Genomic DNA, 12,280 nt, shown 5'->3' on the forward strand with positions numbered 1-12,280 from the left:
GGGATGCAGGTTTGAACCTGTGAGATGACTTCAATCTTTTGAAAGGCTTAATGTCAAATCAGAAAATATGTGCCCCAAAATGCAACTTCATTTGTCATTCAGCCACTATTTTTAGAAATAGATCTTCATGAAACTTTAATCGGAGTGGATTGGAGTACAGCAAGTTATTCAATTCTAGGTGAACTTTGGCCTTAAGTTTCTTTGGGGTCATCTGAAAGTGGGACTGCAAACCATTTGATCCCTTTTTTTTTGCCCTTCTGAAAATATTTGAACTGTTGATCAAATGAATGCTGAAACTATTTTATTCATGCAGAACAGGGGTAACACACACCTATCTTGAACTTTTGTCAGCAAGCTGCGAAGTGGGAAAAGTCCTTCTGTTGCATATGTAGACCTCCATGAAAAAAAAGCATCAGGTTTATTTGCAAGCAAGATCAGAAAATGGCTGATTCTTGTGATGGAGTTGGAGATTGAACTACTTTTAATGTGCAACGCAGACCAAAGATAGGACTAACAATAGATCCTGCACACTCCCTATTAAAATGCCTTGATCTCTTCAGAAAGTCAATAGAACTTACTAAAGCTTTCCCTCTGCTATACTACCAGCCCAAGCTGAGCAAGGAGCCGGCGCGCCCCGCGCCGCCCCGGGTCCCCTCTTGGTCCTCCTCCGGGCATCCTGGGGGGGGGAGGGCGGCGGGCTCTTGCTGCCTCGCCGTCCGCCTGCGGAGCTCAACCGAGCCCGGAAGGCGGGAACCGCGCGGCGCAGGCCGCGCGCAGGTCCGCAGTCCCCGGCTCCCGTGACCTGGTGCAGGCATGGCATGCCGAGGAGCTCCGGGGCCCCAAATGCCGCCCCCCAGGATGGCCGCCGCCGGGTGCTGCCCGCCTGTGCCCTAGAGCGCCCCTGTATACTACTGAACCTCAAAGCAGTACATCAGCTCATCTTATTCACTTTTGGAAAAGATTCTGGTCAAGTGGTTTAATGAAGTTCACAGTAGTGGTGACAATACATATTTGTTAATGAAACCTTGCTCTAATGTAGTCAGGACCCTAATAATTTATGCCTTTATACCACAGGTCAAAACCAACAATCTAAATTTCATCCAAAAATCAATTGTGTCAACTGTGGAATATCTTGTTTCCTGCATTAAATACTTTTCAGCAAGCAGGCAGTCATATTCAGCATCATGTGCAATTTCCAAATGGCCTCAAGCTATAGCCCTATGTCGAGCACATTGCAATAACCCACTCTGGAGGTTACAAAGGAATGGATTACTGTGGTAAATTCCATGTCTGAGAGAGACAGTAACACAACTATTGCCATCTGAAAACAAATGCTCTCTTTCCACTACTGATAACTGACCATCACATTGAAGTGAAAGGTTCCTCATTCTATTGGCAATCCCCTGAGCTCATGAAAAGCATGTTTGTGTGTGAGAGAGGGAGAGGCTGAATACATTTCACTTAAGGCTTATACATTAATATGTGAAACCCACAGCCCATTCTGAACTTTATAGGCTGTGTGTATCCAACTCTAAAGTTAGCCCAGAAAGAATCGGAAATGAATGCAGTTCTGAATACTGGGGGAAGTTATCTGACCCCTACATCTCAAACACAGTCATAAAATGAATCCAGAAGATCTCATTGGCACGATATCTGTTGGGTTTCCCTCTCTTCTGATGCAGATGGAATCTCCAATATCAAACCAGAAACTTTCAACTCAAGTGATTATTCTTAGACCTGGTCAGTCATAATTTTATCCCTGACACTGAGTAACAGATATTTTAGAATGAATAGTATTGGTTTAGAATGAATTTATGTTCTGCACATCCCTTCACTGCGGGCCTCAGCCTCTCTGCACTCTGCAGTTCTGCTTCCTGGGGCCTGATCCATTGTAGTGCAGAAGGTGTTTGAAGGTAGCACAGTCGTGGGTTACCAGGTGCATAGTGTGACCTGTGTACACCTTCTAACTGGTGTAGGAGAGCCACACACATGCCCTTCCCATGCTGGGGAACGTAGTGCCATCGGGGTACTATGCTCAAGTATATAATCTTGCGCTCAGGGGGATGCAAGGACTGCATTTATGCTTCATCTCTGAACAAGAGCCTGTGCAAGAGTTTAGTCTCCTGAGGACTGTAATCCTTTGGTCTAATCCTGGTATTGGGCTTGGTATGGATGTGGCTGGGTGGTATTTAGTGGCCTGTGATATACAGGAGGTCAGACTGGATGATCTGGCTTTCCTGTCTAGCCTTAAACTCTATGGCTCTAAATAAAAGACTTAAGCCTTGTCTACACATGGATTTTGTACCAATATAACTATTTTAGTCAGGTATCAGAGGGGTAGCCGTGTTAGTCTGGTTCTGTAGAAGCAGCAAAGAATCCTGTGGCACCTTATAGACTAACAGATGTTTTGCAGCATGAGCTTTCGTGGGTGAATACCCACTTCTTCGGATGCAAGCAGTGCTTGCATCCGAAGAAGTGGGTATTCACCCACGAAAGCTCATGCTGCAAAACATCTGTTAGTCTATAAGGTGCCACAGGATTCTTTGCTGCTATTTTAGTCAGGGGTGTGATTTTTTTTTTTTACTGCTATGGTTGTGGATGCAGTTGTTGGTGCCACTAGGCCTGAAGTTATAATGGTATAAGAGTGCTTATATCAGTAGAGCTTACTCCTCTTATACTGGAATCGCTATGGCAATAAGCAATACCTGTATAAGCACTTTTATACTGGTGTAACTGCATCTACACTAGTGAGGCTGTACCACTTGACCAGTACTTTTGTGTGTAGACAAGGCCTTATCTGTTCGAATGTATTTAATTAGGTGATACAAGGCAGATTTTCCTTACAAACTCTGTCAAGTTGCCACCAATTCCTATTCACTAGCGACAGTAACTGGCCCGCAAGCTAAAATAGTACATATTAGGAAGTTACCTGAGACGAGCTATGTATGTGCTTGGGGGGTTAATTTTAGTTTCATGCCTGAAGTTACTTACTCTTCGATAGTGGTCTCCTCTCACTGCAATTTATTTGTAGTGTAGCTCAAGTGAACAACACTACGTCTCTATTTTCCATGGTAAACCACAATGGGTTTAAATTCACATCACTGTATTTGCAAACAAGCAGCTCCTGCATGCAGAGAAATCCTAGTTTCATTTCAAACCCTAACCCCTGAACTATCTTGTGTCAAAGCACTTTCAAAAACAAGAAAGTTAAATTCTCAACCACAAGCAAAAAACCTCAGAGCTGGCCCCATTGTGTCCTGTGCAGCACTAGCAAAATTGCAGCTTGAATTTTGGTTTATTTTTCTGGGCCAAACACCTGGTCTGTCTCGGTTGGTTAAGACCAGATTCTGCGTACAACTACCCCTGCACTCTCCGAATCCTTTCCCCAGCGTCTCTGTCTGAGATGGATTCAGCAGTACTGTCAGGTACTAGACTAATGAATACCAATCCTCTCCACAGCCCCACGGCCTGCATCTAAACACTGCTGGCTTGGTGTCTAAAGGATCACTCCCATTCACCATCCAACATGCAGCAAGAAATGTGTCAGTTTGGATCTTTTAGATTTTAGGGTTCAGACCCTAGTCCAGGGGTCTCAGACATGTGGCATGTGGATCGCATGCGACCCACGGAGTTATTTCCTGCAGCCTGCCAAACTCCCCCCTGCCACCCCAAATCGGGCACCGCATCCCCGCTCCTCTGCCTACCTCCAGGCACTTTCTGCCACCGAACAGCTGTTTGGCAGTGCTTAATGCTTTCCAGGAGGGAGGGAGGGGGGAGGAGAGGTGGGGCAGGGAGGGGGCGGAGTTGGGGTGGGGACTTTGGAGAAGGGATTGGAATAGGCAGGGAAGGGGCGGGGCCTTATGGAAGGGGTGGTGTGGGGGTGGGGCCAGGGCAGAAGGGGTGTGTGTCAGTGATGCGGCCCTCAGGCCAATGTACTAGTCCTCATGTGGCCCTCATGGTGATTTGAGTTGAGATCTCTGTCCTAGCCCCAGAGCTCCATTCACTTTGTGATATTATGGTGGTTCAAAGGCAAGTTCCTAAGTCATATGGCTCCTAATCAGGCTTTTCACATCTCTCCTTTATTAGGAAAGTGGCTATGGGATGGGAAGCAGCAGAAGGGCTCAAAGGGCTCCTCTGATAGAGCAGTGGATGTTATTCCATGTTTTATATTGTCTCCTCATCCGCTGGTGGATAAAACAGAAGCAGTGGAGTGGGAGAAAGAAAATAAAGCCATTGTGTGAGTGGCCAGATATTCTTATTTGCATTTGTTGCTAGTCTCTTCCCAAGAAAGTTGCACCATTTAATCTGGCTTGCCTACATTCTTTGTAGGTACAGTAATCTTTCTTTAAAAGGAGTCTATGGCTGTCTCAGCACCATCATTACTCCCTACTACAAATGACAACTTACTGCCACAAGCAGTGAGATAGACAAGACTTCAAAAATCAGATTTGGCAACTGATCTCTACCCCAGGAGATGAAAAGAGATTTTTTTTTGGTTACTTTAGTTTCCTCTGGTGGAGATTAATAAAAACGGGGTCACCTGAACTACCTGAGAGTCCGCAGTCCATCCCAGAGTGGTTAGATGTTTGGCTGTGTGCATGTGTTCTTTCTGTGTGCTGCCCCAGCTCTGCGCTGACAGCCAGCCTAGCAGACCTCAAGCGAACTGCCCAATGACCTCAAGATCTGTTAAGGTCTGAAGGCACTAGGCCAAGTTTATTATCAACAAAGCACGGTAATAGTACCTGGCAGACTCTACAAGGATACTAAGATGTGTATACCCGTGACAATGGGGACGCAGCTCAGTGAATGGTAGGACTTTCCATTCCCTGCTTGGCTGGACAAAAAAATACTCCCTCTGACGTACATCTTTATACCCGGATATAAACAAGTTACGTACAGCCTCTGACATAGTTAGTTACTGCCCCCTGACGTTGCTAGTTACTACCCATCACCTTGTACTTGTTGGTTTGATTAAAACATCTCTATTACAGACTGTCATCCTGACCTTATCTTTTAGGAGGGCTCAGTGTGTTCCTGTTATCCTTGGGGAATGTTTTTGTACCATCCTGGATATTGAGATGTTCTGATATCATTTGATATTGGGATGTGTTTGCGGGAGTACTCTGTGCCTACCACTTCTTAGGAATGTGTATTTTGGCAATATCAGCCCTGTTCTTGCCCGATTCTGTGAGCAGGTCCTGCCTCACACCAGGCATCTGATACAAGGACTTATGACTTATGCTCTCTTCCTACTACACCCAGTATCACTTCTTTCCACCCAGCACTCCAGGGAATTCCAGAGGTAGTGTCCAGTGATCTGGAGGTAAGATGGGTTGGCAAAGTACCAGTCCTTACCATTAGCTTCCAAACACCGCCCTATGGAGTCCCAATGTGTAATATGCATCATGCAGGGTTTACTCATGCATTACTCAGGAGTAGAAGAGTAAGGAAATATAAAACAAATGGTTTTGGTTCGTATAAACTCATTGCTGAGATTATTAGCTAGATTGAAGAGGAAAATTACTATTTAGTTATCTTGTACGATAGAAACAAGGAGCAAATAATGGCTTGGTTTAAACCAGGGTTCCCCCCAATTTTTTTAAACCATGGGCCCCTCTTACTAGACAGATTGTCTCCAGGACACTTCTACTCCCACTTGTGATTGTGCAGAACACCTGCCAAGCTACCTGTTTCTCCTCTCCACACATTGCTGAGCTCTCTGGACTTTCCTTTCCCCACTGGTGGCTGACCGCTCCAGTCCCATCAGTGGCCCCAGTCCTTAAGGAAAGACCCTGTTACCTCTCCTCTTCTTAGGTAGAGGAGGAGCCTAGTAGAGGCAGCAAGACTGGCTTCTCCTTGTTTCCAGCTGCTTTTATAGGCTTTCACACTCTTCTTTGCAATGAACAGCCTGTAGAAGCAACTGTCAGAGAGCAAAGATCATGTGATCTGTCAGCTCCTTGACCACTAGTCAGAACTCTGGCTATCACCAATCGTCCACAGACCACAGTTTGGGAACCATTGGTTTAAACAGTAAATGTAGAAGCAACTGAAGTTGATGTTCTGTTATTTCTCAGTGTTCTCCCTACTGGATGTTCACAGAAAGTTACATATCTCCATTGAAGACTGCAATGGGTAGATATATTGCAATGCCAGTAACATTAAATGGAACATGATGATGTACAATAAACATTCTGAAGATAAATCCTAGAGTCATTTATTTTGTATGTGGTTGTTATAATCTTCCATGTATTGGCTTACTTGGTTTATCATAGCTCTTTCCATAAGACTGTTCATGAACACATATACTGAACCTATGCTATGGTACAACAAGATGCATGAATGGTCTTCAATTGTACAGAGTGCCATAGTTTTTACAAGATGAAATTATTAAACGGTAACTTTATAGTTGAATTTCTGAAAGAAAATGATTTAATAATTTTAAATTTCCTTTTAGTTCAGGTGGACATTATGAATCTCATATTAAATGTGGGTTCACCTCCAAATAGCACATTTCACATTTAAAGTGTGGGTTTGATAAGTGGCTTTACAAAAATAGCCATAAGGGGTTCCGTGTTTATTGCCGCTCAGTGATTTCAACACACTTTTGCCAAGTTTACAAATAAAATTATAGTTTTTCTATATGGCCATCTTGAAAACTCATCCTGAGATCTGAAAGCCAAGCTGGGTTCTTTCCTTGCACATCATCACCAATTCTAAAGATTATATATGCCAAATTCTATTCTGACACACCGTCCCCCAGCCCTATCATCTTCAAATTATGCCCCAGTTACCCTGTTCAACCCGGCAATTTTGCATTTTAAATCCAACCTTACTTGAGGGCTGAAAAACTCATAGGATTTGCATTGGCCCAGAGAGACATTTGCTTCCAGATTGTCAATTTGAATCCAGCCCAGATTAGTAGTGACTGAAAGTTGTTTTAATCTGAGAGCTGTTTGGTGGCCTTTGAAAAATGAATCCAGCTTCCAATACCCGCTCCAAAAAAACACAGCATCACAGTTGTCTCAACAGAGGCAAATGATAGTTAATTTCATGCCCATTCAATCTTCCTATCTCTATGCAGAAAATAAAAAGACTTCAGTCCGCAGTGCTCTTAATGCAACCCCTTTCAATATCTTTAGCAACAACCCTAAACATCTTTACCATTGCACAATAATTCTACAGTTTGGGACAATTAGCAAAGAATATCATACACACATGAAAATGCAGGGAAGGTTTATGGAGATTGAATATAATTATCTGAATTAGAATCTGACCAGGACATTCAGATTTACACTCCATGTTTTACGAAGATCAGTTTGCATATAAAAATATTCTGCAGAATACTGTCTTTGGGTACCACTACAAGCCATTATAAGGAGACTACAAATCTGTGCTTTGAAAACCAAATTGATGATTAAATAAATAAGTGCAAAGGACTATATTATCATGATCACCAGCAATTAATATACCACCACACCCTGTGCTAAACAGTTTTATCATTTCGGACATCTGCCCTCACTCACATTGCCACCAATACACATAACACATACAGAATGTTTAAAAAAAATACTGACCACAGTGTACATTTCCAGAGAAAAAGGATGCTTTGTAAAATGTATGCTATAGTGAGGAAGGGAGTGTGTGCGCGTGTAGAATATGGAACCAAAAATTAATGCAACTCCTCTTGCTCCCCCCAGATTGGTTATCAACAAATAGATTTTGATAAAATTACATGCAGGTACATGATAAAAAGTACATGATAAAAAAGAGTTTGGATGAGGTAAATATCTTAACATCTGAATACACCAGCTACACAAACATCTACAAGTCTCTGATCTTTCCTTCCATTATTTCAATGGGTTCCAGCTCCCCCATCTGCTAGGTTATCTTGTTGTGTGGGCACCTAGATAGCAAAAGTGCCAGGTGTCTTGCATTAGATAACACAGTCCAAAGATTGGGGAGGAGGCTGCCATTCCATCCAACAGATGTCAGCCTATCTCCCATATAAGCATAATTTTGCTATGTATCTAAGTTATTGAACTCACCCTTCTCTTTGTAATTTGACTGAAGAACTACTAAGTCCGCTGCTGTCTTTTCTCCTTCTTTCTGCTCCTTCTGTACCAGTTCCATGTCTTACTCTGATTTTAGCACCAGGCAAGTCAATTGTAAGATAAAGTGCAAAACCTCCGCTCTGCCTATTGAGGTGAACATTTTAAAGCTGAAGGGAGATTCCAGAGAAAACTAGACGAGGACAATACAGAGAATTTTAAATTATGGCTTTTAGGTTGGTTTGGTTTTTTAGTTGTAGAGTGCATCAAACATTGGTCAGTGCTGAAGGCAGGATACTAGACTTTATCAAGGCAAATTCCATTTTTTTCCCCTAAACTAAAGATTACAGTTTTGTAGCATGCGTAGACTTCATTTTCCTCATTTATTTCTTCCAGCAACCATAGCGCATTCCTGACAATGTTACAGATTTCAGTGACTAAGAAAAAAAGCATTTAAAATGTTTATGGAGGGAAAGTGTGTGTATGTGGGGAGGGGACCAGGGGAACTTCTGTCCCTCCAAAGAAAGGTTTATTTTGCTGATGTAATTGGCCTACATTTTGCGCTCCAGCAGATTGCAGGCTCCTGTTGAATCTGGAGAACTCACTGTAAGTACTGCCAGCTCCTAGACCACATGAATTGAGAGTTAGGATTTTCAAAATCAAAGCGTTCAAGGAAAAAATTATCCCCTTTGATACCACAGAAGGCCTAAAAATGTCTTCAAAACTGAAATTTAGCTTCCATCCTGGGTACTAGTTGGCTATTCAGCCTATTGCTGAAAACCCGCCCCAGTGCGCTATTTTGTAAGACATCAACAATAGATTTGGAAGATAGATGCAGTGAAATTTACTGGGATAGATGCCTGGATATCTTTCAAACCCCAAAATGACAATGAAATCAACTGTGTCCCATATTACTCAATTTGTCTTGTCTAAAACAATTGTAAAATGCTAAACATCTGATCAGATCAGATGAAGAATTAATTATCTCATGTATATAATGATTAACAGCAAAATCTACAGGTTTCAAGATACTGTCAGTCAAAATGATGATGTAGCTAAGTATTAAAATAATCCAGCTGCAAATCAGCATAATTATAATCTTTGTTTAACTGATCATATTAAAACAGACCATGGGTGAAAGTATACTCCTCAGTTCTATGCAAAATCTGTCTTTGGCTATATAAAACCGTATATTGCCAATTGTATCTACTACGTCTTACATTGGGTTTGCCTCCTGGATTGAAATTAAACAATTTTTCACTTTGTCATAAATTTTAAAATAATACTAAGATACAATTTTCAAAGGAACTCCAGAGGTGCGTGAATCTCATTGAAATTCAATGGGAGCTGAGCATTTAACCACACTGGGGTCCTTTGAACATCCTAGCCAATAAAACTGTTATTAGCATTTACATTTATTCCTAAACATTTTACAAACTACGTCCCGGACGCTGCAAACATTTATACATGTGTATAGCTGATAGCAAGATTGTCCATGTGCACAGAGCTACTTATATGCTTAAATGTTTGCAGGGTAGGAGCCTACGTACATAGAATACACAGAAATTTTTAAGTCACTTGTATAGTGGAAAGTAGCAACCAACTTTACGGGAAGTTGGAACTAGGGGCTGTTTCTGTTAAAGGACAGTGTTTCAGAACTTTACTTTTACTCACAATGCCATAAGGCCTTCAGACCCAGATCTAAGTACCTAAATCTCACTGAAATGGGAGTTAGGCACCTGCAGACCTTGGAAGCTCTGGACCTTAGCATCCATAAAGAACTGAGAGGACCCTGAATTTTAATAACTACTCCAAAAGATTGAACGTCATAGACCTCTGGCCTATATGAAGATGAGGGTGCTATATTACCTGCAGTCCCTAGATGCCGGCAGTATAAAGGCCATACCCTTAGCTCGTGTACGTTAGTGCAGCTCCATTAACTGACTTACAGCTGCTGAGGATCCAGCCCTGAATCTGTAAAGGCATATATCCAGGGATGCCACACACCAATTATGAAACAAAAGAACATCATCATTGTTGCCACTGATGTGTTCTGCACCTAGACAAAATTTACAGTACTTTCAGCTTTTGCCCTTATTTTTAATTATTTTGTGTACCTGGCAGGGGAGTGAGTTTGTCCTTGATTAGATTCAGCATCTCTGTGAAGCAGTAATGATGAAGGCAAATTGTAATAGAGGGGTTGTAAGTTATTTATTTATATACATCAGAACCTTGCTAATTTGCATTAGTGACTGGTGACTTCAGCGCAGGTTACCACCTTTTGTGAATTAGCAACATGCCAACACCACAGACTGCGAAAAATCAAGATTACATTGTCAAATGTACTTTGTTCATTTCTTCTGATGAGCTTCTGATGAGCTAAAATATTTGATATTATACTAGTGAATATACTGTACTATAATCTGTAAAAGTAACAAAACTTTGACAATAATCCTTCGTGTGCTATGACGTCTCTGCTGAGAAGTGAAATGGCTGTGTATTTTATAATTATGGGAATAGGGAGGTTAAGTGAAGGAGGGTGAGGTACTACTCAACATGTTTATATTTTGTGAACCAAGCAGCGGTGTGTTTGGGGGACAGAGATAGGTAGGGAGAGGATATCTGTCTGAGATGGGTCAATGAATGGAAAAGCTGGAGCCCCCCTGGTCTGGCACTGGTTCTGTTTAGTGACACAAAACCAGACAGTGCAAACATGGAACCCCTGCCCTTGCAAAAAGAAATACTGTTTATTCACCAGCTAACCACTTGCGTGTTGTGTGGAGAATACAACTCTCAACCTTCATCTCCAAGAAAAGAAACTAATGGAGCAGCTCCACTGGATCAGTCTAATGAAGGAATCTCTCAGGACTCAAGCAAGTGTAATCCGTTCCATCTGTAATAGGAAGTGGAGCACATGTACACAAAACAGTACATTATATGTTCTCCACAGTGAAGGCAGTTTGTCTTCCGGTTCAGTTCTGAATATATGAACTTTACAAGAAATCAGTCCATCCAGTGCCAATTTGCAGTGACGCTTGGTTGCCCTGGCAGCACTATTGCTAGCTAAGGGTTTGATCCTGCGCTCCCTGACGCTAATGGCAAAGCTCCCTGACTTCAGTGGTGCAGCACTAGGCATTAACTGCACGCACGCAGCACAGATCTTATTACCTGCAGGCCTCAAAACAATCTATCCAGCGAGCCAAAGAAGCAGCACCACTAGCATCAGGCATAGCAGCACTCAAAGGTGTAGTCTGACTTCTATATTTGGGGGGGGAAGCGCCAGTCAGGCAAATGGGGGGAGCAAATTCCACACTTGCCCAAGACTTGCAGTTTTGGGGGGCAATGTCCCCCTACCCCCTCCAAACTATGCCCGTGGCATCACTTACCTCTATCATCTTTCTAGGCCAGGTACTGAATGGCAAAGCAGTCTGACTTACTCTGTTCCTTAATGGGGAGCAGGATGTATGCATAAATACTCCACTTTAATTACATACTAGAATGGCAGATATTAATTTAACACAAATACTTCATACTTTTTAATCACGGATTCTGAAACCGTTCACAGAGGCGGGTGAGCTTTGTTGTCATGATTATGTAGAGCCCTAAAGTGTGTTCCTTCCTTAGGCATACAAAGATGATGTGACTTGCCAAAGGTCACACCACAAGTCGGTGGCATAGCTGAGAACAAACCCTATGTCTCCAGACTCCCAGACCTGCACTCCCAATGTTATATCCAACCTATGTCTAAATAACATTTCCAAGATATGGCCCTTCCTGTCCATCCAGACAGCTAAAACTCTCATCTCATCACATCTTGATATACTGCAGCATCCTTTTCTCTAGCGTTGACAAATGCAATCTTGCCCCACTCATATCCACTCAGAATGCTGCTGCAAAGATCATTTTCCTAGCCCATCACTTTGACGAAGCCATCCCTCTCTTTGAATCTCTCCACTGGCTCTGCCTTCTCTTCCTCATCAAACATAATACTTCACTCTCAAAGCCGTTCTCAGTCTATCTCGACCCTACCTATCCTCTCTCGTTCATTATCAAAATGTCGACTCCCACCTCTGATCAGCCAGTGATGCCATCACCCACTCGCTAAATTTTCCAACAAGCACCTTCATGCTTTCTCCCATGCAGCCTCTCACACTTTGGAGGAACTTCCCATGAACATTAAAGTTACCTCATTATCCTCCAACTCCCTCCTTAAAACTCTCCTTTGCCATGAT

The 12,280-nt window shown here is 42.5% G+C and overlaps 1 protein-coding gene across 8 annotated transcripts in view; it reads right to left on the reverse strand.

Moving 5' to 3' along the window:
• The window catches only part of TCF7 (transcription factor 7), a 114,201-nt gene that overhangs the window by 72,693 nt on the left and 29,228 nt on the right, over nucleotides 1–12,280 (reverse strand). The window lies entirely within an intron of this gene.

The sequence above is a fragment of the Mauremys reevesii genome, linkage group 8, assembly GCF_016161935.1.
Source record: "Mauremys reevesii isolate NIE-2019 linkage group 8, ASM1616193v1, whole genome shotgun sequence".
NCBI classification, from domain to species: Eukaryota; Metazoa; Chordata; order Testudines; family Geoemydidae; genus Mauremys; species Mauremys reevesii.